The 12,577-nt window shown below is 40.2% G+C and overlaps 1 protein-coding gene across 1 annotated transcript in view; it reads left to right on the top strand.

The window, feature by feature from the left end:
* The window catches only part of ENOX2 (ecto-NOX disulfide-thiol exchanger 2), a 293,700-nt gene that overhangs the window by 190,980 nt on the left and 90,143 nt on the right, over nucleotides 1-12,577 (top strand). The window lies entirely within an intron of this gene.

Here is a 12,577-nt window from a genome sequence, read left to right as displayed (position 1 = left end):
GCTGTATTAAAATATTCAGAAGAGCTATTGAATTAAACGTGGCAAAATACATCATATACAGGATAGATTTCAGGAAAGGCACTATTATTAATACTGTCCCAGAATCACAAACTGCCAACCAAATTTACTTGCATATGTATTGTTCCCAGAGTATGCTGATACAGCGGGTGTCCTGTGCCCAGCTGTCATGGAGGTCACAGCCGTGGCCATAATCTGCCTTTGTCTTGTTAAAAAGCTGTCTGTGAAGAGCAGGTTCTTCTCCCGCCTACCCCCTTGCTTTCCAATCTTGTCATGGATAATTGAGCTACAACACTAAGTAATTCTGGCTTTCCTCCACCACAGATGGGGGGATCAGGAGAGAGAGCACAGATACAAATGTCATCCATGGTTTTAGAGGAAAAAAGCAAATAGGTTTTGGCAGCAGGTCTGATAGGTTGGGGGTATATACAGTGGAGGAGGGTAACACTGGAACATCTTTTTAGGATTTTATTAGCAGTAGCACTTTTAGAAAATGCATCAATCAGATGAGAAGAATACAAATTAAACCCACTGTTTTTTTTCTGGCAGTGTTCTTGGTAAAGAACTTGTTAAAGATAAACCATCTTGTCCTTTTTTTGTTGTAAATACATTCTCTCCTATTAGGTTGGTGCAAAAGTAATTGCCATTTTTGCCATGACTTTTAATCGCAAAACTGTAATTACTTTTGCACCAATCTAATATTATTAATGGCTGGTTCCTGTACTGGTATTTTCATGTTCTTTTCACCTGAAGAAATTGTAACACTCTCTCCTCTTTCCTTACTCCCAGTGGCCCCTGTTTTCCATAAGATATCAGAGGTAATGCCCACCATTGTTAGTATATTGATAATGATTACTAGTATTCTACAAGCATTTACTAAGTTAGGCACCACAATAGATCTGTTTTGTATATTTTCTCCTTTAATCTTCACTATAGCCCTATAAGATGGGTACTATTATTATCCCATTTCTCAGATGTAGAAAATGAAGCACAGAGACATTAAATCACTTGCCTAGCATCACACAGGTAATAAATGGTGGGCCAGGACTAGAACTCAGATCTAATCCAAAGATTATGATCTTAACCACTGTTATAACCCTATTTTTTTTCTCTTCGTTCAGCATCGTTCAGCATTAAGGCTTGAGAATTTATCATGCCTGGTCTAGCCAAATGCATGCTAGTGGTTGATGGGAATGTGTTGTGGTTTTCAAAAAAAAAAAACCAATCAGTCATTTTGAAACATGAAGGGTAGTGAAGATAATGTGAAGGTATGTATAATAAAGTTTATTGTCTTTTGATTATTTGTCAAATTGGAGTGGAGTTTGAAAACTCCAGTTTGGCTGCTTTGCAGAGGTAAAGAAGCACGAAAGGGGCCAGAGCTGCTGGCCCAAGGCAGAGCCATTAGTCACTGCCTCATGCGGCTGTATGTGTATATATAGCATTGCCCTTAATATCTGAGGATGGCCCTGCTGAGGCAGCTAGTACTTCAGCCAAAGGTCCCATTATCAGCAGGATTTACCACCTGACTTATTTATAGTCATCATGGCCAGGGTCTTACCCCCTACCCCCACCAACTTAGACCATGGCCATGTAGTTAATGACTTACACAGCAAGTCAACAATATAGCCCAACACCCATCCTCTCAGAGTCAACCTACTGGGAATACAAAATGACTCCAGTTGTTCCACATTCTACTTTTAGGAGAGAGAAGTGATAAGAAAATTGATATGGAAAATATTCTCCACTCACTCCCATTTCCCCAAACAAGAACTACTTGCATTCTAGGTTTTAGACTTAGTACAAACACAGTCTTATTCTGTACCTTTTAAGATATTTGCAATACCATGATAATTGGCTTAGTTTTCAAAACTCAGTTTAAAGTCACTACCTCCAGCTTCACATCACTTCCTCAGTGCTCTCCTCCCTCCTCCACCACCTCCTCTCCTTAGCGCCATCCTAGCAGGGGAACTGTCTCCCCCTTCTTCATGTCTCTGTTTAGCCATTTTCAAACTATACAGTAGTCTTTGTTTTCATATCTGCCACTCTCACTAGTCTATGAGCCCCTGAAAGGACAGGAAAACATGTAGTTTTCACCTGGGTATCATCACATAGTATATGGCTTTCACAAGTTTGTTAAATTAATATTCAAAATGTATCTCATAGTCTTGCAATAACTTCACTCAAAGATTCAGGTACAACTAGCACATATTGCTTACCTATGTTGTTTTCACCACAACCCTGTGAAAGGGTGGCATCATTCTTATTTATAGATAAGAAAACTGAAGCTCTGTGTTTCCCAAATTTGTAGTGGGTGTAAGAGTTAGCTAGGGTGCTTGTTCAATAGGCAGGGTCCCCAATGCCACCCAGGTGAAAACCTTAGCAGTGAACCCTGGAAATTGGCCTATTTAGCAAGCACCCAGGGTGATTCTGATGCACATGGTTGGAACTTACTGTGACAAACACAGGTGTAAGTGATTGCTACATAGTGAGTAAACGGTAGGGCCAGAGTTCAAACTAGCCTTCCAAACTCCAGATCTTGTTCATGCTATATTTATCCTTGTCATACTCTATTTTCTATGGCAAGGAAGTGGACTGAAACACATTGGAAAGATTTTCAGCAACAAGGACTACAGCAAAACAGCTTGTGGATTAGCCCCAGGACTGGTGTGGGGTTTTTTTTTCCTCTAAGAGATCTTGCCAGACTTCCAGGAGCATAGTAGCAGTGTTGCCAAGTCACCTTTTACTCAACTTACCTTGGGAAAGCACAAACCACAGAGCCTTGGGAACTTAACAAAGTTTATGCTTCTATTTTTTTCTTTCTCCACCCCCTCCCCCACCAGCAGCCATGCCATTAACTTAAAGAGCATGCTCAGTACCTGAAATGCAGTTAGTTGATTAGTTTAAATATTAAGATTTCTAGTTGAAAACCAGTAACTACAACATTTGGGGTCCTGACAGTAAGATTTATGTGTTTGTTTCAAAACCAGGAAAAGAATTATATGACTTAACAGGCAATTAGTGCAGATATTAAAGGAGCTGAGATAGGTAGCATTTTTTTTTTGAGGCCCACCTATGCTTTTTGGTGTTCTTTACCTAAATATTAGGTAAGAAAATATGGAATAAATGTGATGATGTAATACTAGATTAGAGGACCATAGTCAGCCATTCACTCTAGACCAAGGTGACATTAGTTCACAGGTATCTGAGAAGTCCATGAAGCCAGAGGGTTGGCAATTACAGACTGTAGTCCAGAAAAGCCCCAAAAGAGCCTCTCAAGGGGAGTCAGCCACTGCTTTTAGTAGCTGAGGAAGCCCTCTAAGGTTCCCACAGTGGAGCCTGATGGTATTCCAGAACCCTGGGTCCAACCAGAACCCCTGGGTCCAACTTAACCTATTCTCCTGACTCAATTTGCCTAATAACCTTGAACTGAAAAGTACTATCCCTGAGATTCTTCAGCCCATGCCAGCCCACCCTGAAATTACAAAAGAAGCCCTTGGCGGCAGCTCAAAGATCCCCCACAGGGCATCTGAATGATTTCTTCCTTGCCAGAAAAAGGGAAGGGAAAGATAAAGGAAGTAGGATTAAAGTCATGATCAGGTACTTGCTCTGTGTCAGATATTGGGCTCAGCATTCTTAGTGATGGTATATAGCTCAGTGGTTAAACGTGTTGTCTCTGGAGCCATACTTCCTGAATTTGAATTCCAATTCCAACGTTAACTGTATCTGTGGCCTTGAGCAACTTGTTAACTTCTTTGTGTTTCATGTTCCTTGTCTATAAAATGGGTATAATGATAAATATCACTTGTCTCATAGAGTTTTTGTAAGGATTATATTGTATAATACTGTTAGTGGTGGAAGTATCCGAGTTCCCTGTGGCAAATCCATACAGGTCTGCAGCAACCTCAGTTCTTGCCTCCTCAGAAGAAAGAATTCGACTGAGGGGCATAAGGCAGAAGAAGAGACCAAGGCAAGTTTTAGTAGTAGTGAAAGTTTATTAAAAAGCTTTAGAGCAGGAATGAAAAGAGGGTAAAGTGTACTTGGAAGAGGGCTAAGTGAATATCTTGGAGGTCAAGTGCCCTGTTTGACTTTGGACCTAGGGTTTTATATGTTGGCATACTTCCAGCATCTTGCATCCCATTTCCCTTGATTCTTCCCTTAGGGTAAGCTGCCTGCGTGTGCAGGGGCCTGCTAGCACTTGGGAGGTGAGCATGCTCAGTGTGTTTACTAGAGTTGTACACGTGCTCATCTGAAGCGTTCTTCCCTGTTCCAGTGGAATGCCCCTGGAAGGTCATATATCAGTTCAACTGTGCCATTTTGTCTCTTAATGCGCATGCCTGAGCTAACTCGCCCAATACGAGAGATCTTATTGGGATGCTGCCAATCACCAGTTTCAGGTGTTTTTATTTATTGGGAAGCTACTTTTCCCTGGCGCTGGCTATGATCAATTATTATTTTAGAGAGTCAGTGTGACAACTACCTGATAGTCGCCTGGCATTCCTGGTGGGGCTGGGGGAGCCCTCTCCTGCCTCACTCATGCCTGGCTAGCTATCTACTGTAATAATGCATGCAAAGCTTTAAAACGATGTTTAGCACATAATAAGCATTTAACCAATATTAGGAATCAACATCATTATCATTATCTTTTATATGAAAGATAGGTATCATTATCCCCAGCTACAAGTGAATAAACACGTTGAAAAGTTTGTGGAACTTGCCTAAAGTCACTCAGCTAGCCAGGAGTACAGCCAAGGTTGGATTTTAGATCTATCTGGCTCCAAGTCCTGTATTCCTTCTACTATACCTTGTTGCCTTCATAAATGTAGGGTATGTGCTATGACTTCCTTGGAGAGGCACATACCAAATTCTGTGGCCTTCTTCTTCCTCACTGTACCACGCCCTCACCCCACCCTCACTACAGTTGCCATCTGGAGGGCTGGCCTGGCTCCGTGACTTTAAGTTGATCTAACTTGAATATTGAACATCTTGATAACTGCTCCAATACAGAGGTGGCTATCTTCAGGACCCTCTAGCTTATAGACTAAAACAATAAATCTTCCAGGATGAGGTTTAGTTTGTGAAAGCACCCTCTACGCTGAGATTCTCATCTGTATACCTTAAGGATCAAGCTACTCTCTTCCAACTCCCACCCTGCCACACTCACAACTCATGTGAAAATGACTACCTACTATATATATAGGCCAGCATAAAGACCCTTTCCTTGCCTCCCTTTGCCTTCCCTTCCCTTATCTCCCTTTCCTTTCTCAAGGAAGAGAATGTATGACATCTTGAGTGACTCTTTGATCCATCCTGCTTGTCTAATAGCATCATCTCTCTCAAGCCATCTGGGAGCCTTGTATTACAAAAGCCTACAAAAGCCCCTGTCAGTTCTCTCACCTGCATCACCGTGATGCAAGCTGTGGCATCACTTGAAGTCTGCAATAGGAGGGACTGTGGCCTGTGCCTCAGGCTTCAATGCATTGTTCACAAACAATGATAGATTGTTAATTTTCAAGGAATATGAAGAGAGATTCAAAATAACACCTGCACTGCCACAATATATTGCTTCATAAGCAATAAATACCACGCAAAAGATAAAGCCTTGAGCCCCAGGCTTAATGCAGACCCCAAATGTAATTTGTTCTACTGTTTCCTTTCCCTTAGACAGAGAACAGAAAACACAATGTTATTCCTTGGTAGGACACCCAACCCTGCCCCTGTGTCATCTTTTCACAACAAATACTTCTCGAATGCCTGCTGTATGCGAGGTCTTATGTGATATGCCAGAAATGAAGTTTTCTTCCACGTTTTGTGCAAGCATTTGCTAAACTTCCTTTCTCTTTCCTTTGTCATGGTGTGCCTACTGCTATTTCCAGGACTATTCTCAAACAGTAACCCATCAGCATTCCATGGTACCTGGACTTCCCACAACAAGGATCATTTCTTTGATGCGAAGCTTAGAAGTAACCGTGCTGAAAGCGTTAATAGATTCTTGAGATGGGGTCAGGGAGGAGGGTTTGATCAGATTAGTCTTAGTTGCACAATAGCATAAGAGAGTAGGGTAGGGCATAAACTACAGAAGTTGGAGTTGCCTATACATGTGATAGATGGGAAAGCATTGTGGAAGAAACCAGGGGTATAAGGTGTTCTCCAGTAAGAACACACAAAAATTGTTACAGTAGAGCAGGATTTCTCAACCTCAGCACTATTGACATTTTAGGCCAGATAATTGCTTCTTGTAGGGGGATGTCCCGTACGTTGTAGGATGTTTAGCGGAACCCCTGGCCTCTACTAGATGTCAGTAGCAACTACCTGCTGCCAGGTATGACAATCAAAAATGTCTCCAGATATTGCCAAATGTCCCCTGTGGGGCAAACTTGGCATTGCAATAGAGGACATTGAGAGCACCCATCTGTATAATGATGAGCTCTAGAGCTCTCAGCTCAAATATTCTATAACTTGATGAACCCCCTAGTTTAGTAGGGCATAGTGGTCAAGAGCATGAATTGTGAAGCCAGACTGCCTGGGTTTGAATCTCGGCTCTACTGCAAGCTAGCTATATAACTATGGATAGCTTGCTTAACTTCTCTGTTCCTGTTACCTCATCAGTAAAATGGGGATAATGAAAGGACCTACTTCATAGGATTTTTGTGAGTTTTAAATTAATATACATAAAGTGCCTAGAACAGTGTGAGGTGCATAGTAAGCATTATATAACTGTTAACTCTTATTAGTCTTATTATAATTGCTATCTTTAAAACTATTAAGAAAACCAAATACTGTATGTTCTCACTCATAAGTGGGAGTTGAACAATGAGAACACATGGACACAGGGAGGGGAACATCACACACCAGGGCCTGTCAGGGGGTGGGGGGCTAGGAGAGGGATAGCACTAGAAGAAATACCTAATGTAGATGATGGCTTGATGGGTGCAGCAAACTACCATGGCACGTGTATACCTATGTAACAAACCTGCACATTCGTACATGTATCCCAGAACTTAAAGTATTAAAAAAAACTATTATTCATCATTTTTCTGAGTCCTAGTATATTCTGGAGGCCTGATGTCCCATGTCCCACCCACCTTTAGACCACTGTCTGTTTCTTTTTCTTTTTTCTTTTCTTTTTTTTTTTTTTTTTTTTTTTTGAGACAGAGTCTCACTCTGTCGCCCAGGCTGGAATGTAGTGGTGTGATCTCGGTTCACTGCAACTTCCATCTCCTGGGTTCAAGTGGTTCTCGTGCCTCAGCCCCCCAAGTAGCTGGGAGTACAGGCATACACCACCACGCCCAGCTAATTTTTATATTTTTAGTAGACATTGGGTTTTACCATGTTGACCCGGCTGGTCTTGAACTCCTGACCTCAAATGATCCACCCACCTCCGCCTCCCAAAGTGCTGGGATTTACAGGCATGAGCTACCACGCCCAGCTGAGACTACTATCTTCTTTCTGCATAAATGACGACAGAGCTAAGTTCACAGTTCAGGACCACACAATGCAAAGAGATTTTAGATGGCTGTGGGTCTATGAAATAGGCTATGCAGGTAAGCCCCACTTTGTACAGTTGCTGAGTTCTTGTAGAGTTCTTTTATTTAAAAACACACTTATTGGCACCTACTTTGAGCTAGTCACAGTAAAGGATACAGAAGTAAATGAGGTTTGTGTCCCCTGGCCTCAAGGAATTAACAAATATGGCTGCTACGTGGACTTTCATTTTAGTAAATTTAATTACCTTAAATTCTCTAAGAAATTTTAGTTCCTTCTCATAAGTGAATAATTTCTCAGTGATGCTGTCTTCCCATCCCCAGATTTATCTTCCTTGAAGTTTGTATGTCTGTAATTGGGAATTTTTTGTATTATCAGCATGTAAGGGTTATAATACTTCAAATTGTCACCATTTTATCTTCCTTTCTTTTTCCATTTAAAATTTTTGTTTAACACTCAGCCCTCAAAAGAAACCCTCCAAAAGAGGTTTTATCTTAATACAATAATAGAGTAGTATCCTGTTCTGAATAGCCTGACACCTGCTTCTGGAAAGAATATCTGTGGAGGACTCTTTTGTATACTCATATATTTCCTCATGTATTTGTTTAAAATAGCTTGTTGAACATCTTTTCTATGTCAGACACTGTGTCTAGGCACTAGGAATAACAAGGAGGAATAAGCGATTTCTGGGGAGAGACAGACATGGAAAAAGATCAGAAAAATATAATGTAGTAAGAGCTATGATAGCAATGTCTTCAATGAGCTAGGAGAACACAGAATAAATGTACTCTTTGGAAGAGAGTTTAGTGTGATGAGTTGCATTGTGAGCATTGGCATCAGAGCTGACTGGGCTTATATTCTTGCTCTACCACTTACTAGCTGTGTGATGTTGAGCTGATTACTTAAACTCTCTGTGCCTCAGTTTCATTATTCATACAATGTATTCTAGTAATTCATGTGTATGCCTGGTTCTCTCAGTAGACTTTGAGCCCCTCAAGGGCTAGGGCCACTTCCTCATCGTTTGCCATAACTATTACCGTGTTATTATGGCCATTTGAGTGCTCAATATGAGCCAGAAAACATGCTAAATTCTTTACCCACATTATCTAATCTTCAACAAACCTATAAGGTAGATGTTTTCATTTTCCTAATTTAATAGCCTGCCATTTTTTCATCAAACCCAGTTATTTGCTCATAACACTTATTACAGTGCATAATTATTTGTATTTTAATATCTGTCTATTGCATTAGAGTATAAGTTCTACAAGAGCAAGGATGAGGTCTCTTTGACTCACCCTAATATCCTCAACATCTGCAATACTGCCTGATATGTAGATAATGTTCAGGGAATGTATGGTAAATATGAAAGGAAGACTGGAAGGCAGGCAGGCAAGAAGAGAAGAAAGAAAGTGAATGAGCACATTACAGTTGCTAAGTAGTAGAGTTAGACTCTAGTCCAGAGCCATCTGACTCCCAGACCAATGCTCTTGATGATTAGACAGGATTGCTTCCTGTGGTTAACAGGCTTTCAATAGATGTTTGTTGACAAAACTGTCTCCTCAACTTTGCATAATAATGTGTAACAAAATTACAGTAAGCATAAAAACCAGTGGATATACACTCGGACAAAAGAAAGAGAATTGTAGGAGAGTAAATCATCAGAGAAGGAGAGTTTTTGTCTTAATGAAAGAATATAGTTGAAGAGATGGCACCAACATACTGTTGTCCTTGTTTCAGAGGAAATTGTGTGTGTTTCTCTGTGTGTGTGTGTGCGTGTATGTGTGTGTGTAGTCTTCAAAATCAAATAACTTTGACAGTGATTGACAAGTTAATCGGTGATGCATCAACAATACAAAAATAAACAGATGGCAGAGATTTGATGGTTATAAAATGATACCAAGTTCAAGTAGATGATCACTTCCAAATCTTGTATTCTTTTGGTGCTAATGGAGCTTATTCCAAAGTGTCATATCTTCAACCAAATTACCTAGAAGGCACTTACTCACAGCCAGTCTACAATCTCTGACCTCTTGAGAACTTGTCACACAGCAGAATAGGAGAACCAGCATGGCAAGACATGTTCTTCAGACTTGGGGTAGGTATTTTAAAGACCACTTGACAACCAGTAGCATTCGCCTTCTGAATATTCTTGGCTGCTGCCAGTGATTGTAGGATTCAGGGGAAAATTACTAGATGTCCATTTCTAGTCTAGAAAGTGGATCAGGCCAGAACTTAACTTTTCCACCATTAAGTGATAATTCTAAACAGATACTTAGCACAACATGTTTTGTTACCTTGGACCTTGAATCCAGATTACTGCCAGAGGTGATCATCTGGGATTTTCCTTTGAAAGCAAAATTTTGCAAGCTTTTATGTATGATTATGCCGATATGGGAAAAAGATCATAGCTAATGAGATCAAACTGAGTTATTAGTTGGGCATATATCCCTGGTTGTAACTAAGAAAATTTCTACAAGTATTCAGCTGTCCTAGAGAAAGAATTGGCTTAGCAATAATGCCATCTCTTTAAGACAGTTTGTCATTCTGAAAAGGTATACAAATAATCAACGAGTGTCATTGTATAGACTGCTTATTGTGCCCAAAATCAATGTAAATTAATTTTCTTTATTAATTTAAATATTTCTTGAATACCTATTTTATACTAGACACTAAACTAAGAAATAAGGAAAGAAAATGCCTCAAACCCAGTACCTGACCTAAAAGAGGCATGCAGGCCAGCAGAAGGGAGACATGTACACAATAACAATAATCCAAGGCAGTTGGTGGTAAATGCATGGTGCTTCTTGCTTCTTGGAATGCTCTTTTTACCCCAATCTTCCATTCACCACCTGGAAGAAAATCCTATCCCTCCTTAAAGACTTCCTTCAAATGATTCTTTCCCAATGAAGGCTTCCGTGGCATTCCTCCTCCACCCCACAACCAGAAACACATATACCCAAACCCATTGCAGCAGCTTTAATTACTCCTCTGTGTTCCCAGAGCACTCCACTCATGGTTTAATTATAGTACTTATTATAATAATTTATATTGGATTGTTTATATGTCTGTCCCTCTCACTATATTTTGAATTCTTCCAGAGCAGTAAATGAGTTTTGTTCATCGCTGTGTTCGTAGTTACTAGCAAAACAGCATGGCATATAGTAAGACTCATAAAAGTTTAGTTTGCAGGGAATGAGTGAGAGAATGAGCAAACATGTGAAAATCAAATTCTAGATAAAATGTTATGAGAACACATCAGAAGAAGTAATTAATTCCAATGAGGTGGTTTTGTTATAGGACTTTTTCCTTAGTTCAGCTAAGAACCAGGTTCTTGTCACATGGCCATGAGAGATTAGGCTTGCAGACACTTTGAAAGGTGAGAAAAAATGGAATGTACTGGGGAAAAAGGGGTAAAAAAGGGAAACAGGGACCCTCTGCAAGGCCAGAGTCCTGCTGGTGTGCTTCCCGCCTCATAGATTGAATCCCAGGTTCCACCCAGGAAGAGGAGGGGCCAGGCTCCTTCCCACTGCAAACACATGAACTTCCAAGGCTCCACCCCAGGGTGCAGGTCAGTGGGAGGCTCTGCCAGGGAGCCCTTCCCACCTGGCTATTTCAGTTTCATAAACAAGGTAGCATTTGAGGTGACCCTTCAAAAATGAGTGGGATTTTGACAGGTGGAGATGGGTGTTAGAGGAGGGAAGGGAGATAAGAAGGACATTTAAAGCAAAACTTTCTAAGAATTTAAGAACCACATTCATTGAGACAAAATAATGCTGTTAATCACACATGTTCCTTATCTGTTCCTGTAAACAAGCATAGCAGGAACTCTACTTACTAACATTTTAACAAGCATTGTGAATTACTATACGTTTTGAAAATAACAATACTGTGTTTTCGTTCAAAATTGTGATTGAGATCATTGTCTTCCCCCAAACACTTATCCCGCCCCTAATTAGTCCAGAGTTTGGCTAGGTTAATATATTATAAATTCTCGTTCTTTGACCTCAAAATCCTTTACTGAGAAGTGTTCCTGTTTGCTTGTTTGTTTGTTTGTTTGTTTGTTTGTTTTAATATTTCTCATGACTGCAGAACCAATGAGTAGCCAAACTGTTGTAAGAAATTATTTTTGGCATTGGGTCCCAGTCCTTCTAAACCTACCAGTTTCTTCTGGGAGTGATTCTCCAGCAACCAGAGAAAATCAGAGTGTAGACTCAATAATCTCTAAAGATATCTTTCAGCTATAACATTCTCTAAAAACTTATCTCCCCTAGCTGGGGGCTTGGAAGTCCAAGTAGACTAATTATCACTATGTAAACTGTCAACCCAAAGGATATTCAGCATCCCATATTTGTTTTCTTGATAATATTTGCAAGGAGGCTATTTTTAGCCTTTGGATATGCCTTTGTGAGGGAACACTGAAAGCTGGATATGACGACTAAAGTTCCTACAGATGGAGAAATCACTAGCTCTGAAATGTGACTTCTGACTGTAATTGATGAACACTTAGTGCCATCAATCACTGTGTGTGTGTGAAGGAGGGATTAAGGGGGAAGAGGCAAAGGCAGCACAGAAAAATGACAAAAACTAATATTTCAGAAATAATGTTTTTAGACATTTATATTTGCTTGTTCTGACCAATCAGTGACCAAAATAGCACATGTATAAATAACCCTGGCAAGAGTCAGCCCTGATGTTGCCTTGGACTTTAGCAAGCTACTATTAGAACAAAGTTGCCTTCATGGGTTGTAATTGGCAGAAGTGTGTACTAGGAGGTAGGAAAAAAGCCATAGAAAGATTTTTCTATGACTATCAGTAGTCAGAGGAAAATTTCCCAAAATGAAAGTTTGTTTGTGCTCAGATGACTCATGACTATATCTCTCCCAACACTGTGTACATGTACGTGCATATAAAACCCGTTTCAATGTCTTTGCTTATATCATTCCTGCTCCTGAGATGTCTGGCCCCTCTACTTTACCTATCTAATAACTACTCATCACTCATGACATGCTCTATATAAATCTGATCCATTCTTTCAAGTCCTATTTTCTCCATGAAGTATTTCCTGCTTACTCAGGCC

The sequence above is a fragment of the Nomascus leucogenys genome, chromosome X (genome assembly GCF_006542625.1).
Source record: "Nomascus leucogenys isolate Asia chromosome X, Asia_NLE_v1, whole genome shotgun sequence".
Taxonomy (NCBI): Eukaryota; Metazoa; Chordata; class Mammalia; order Primates; family Hylobatidae; genus Nomascus; species Nomascus leucogenys.
The sequence above is the reverse complement of the archived record's forward strand: the minus strand, read 5'-3'. Positions and strand labels throughout refer to the sequence as shown.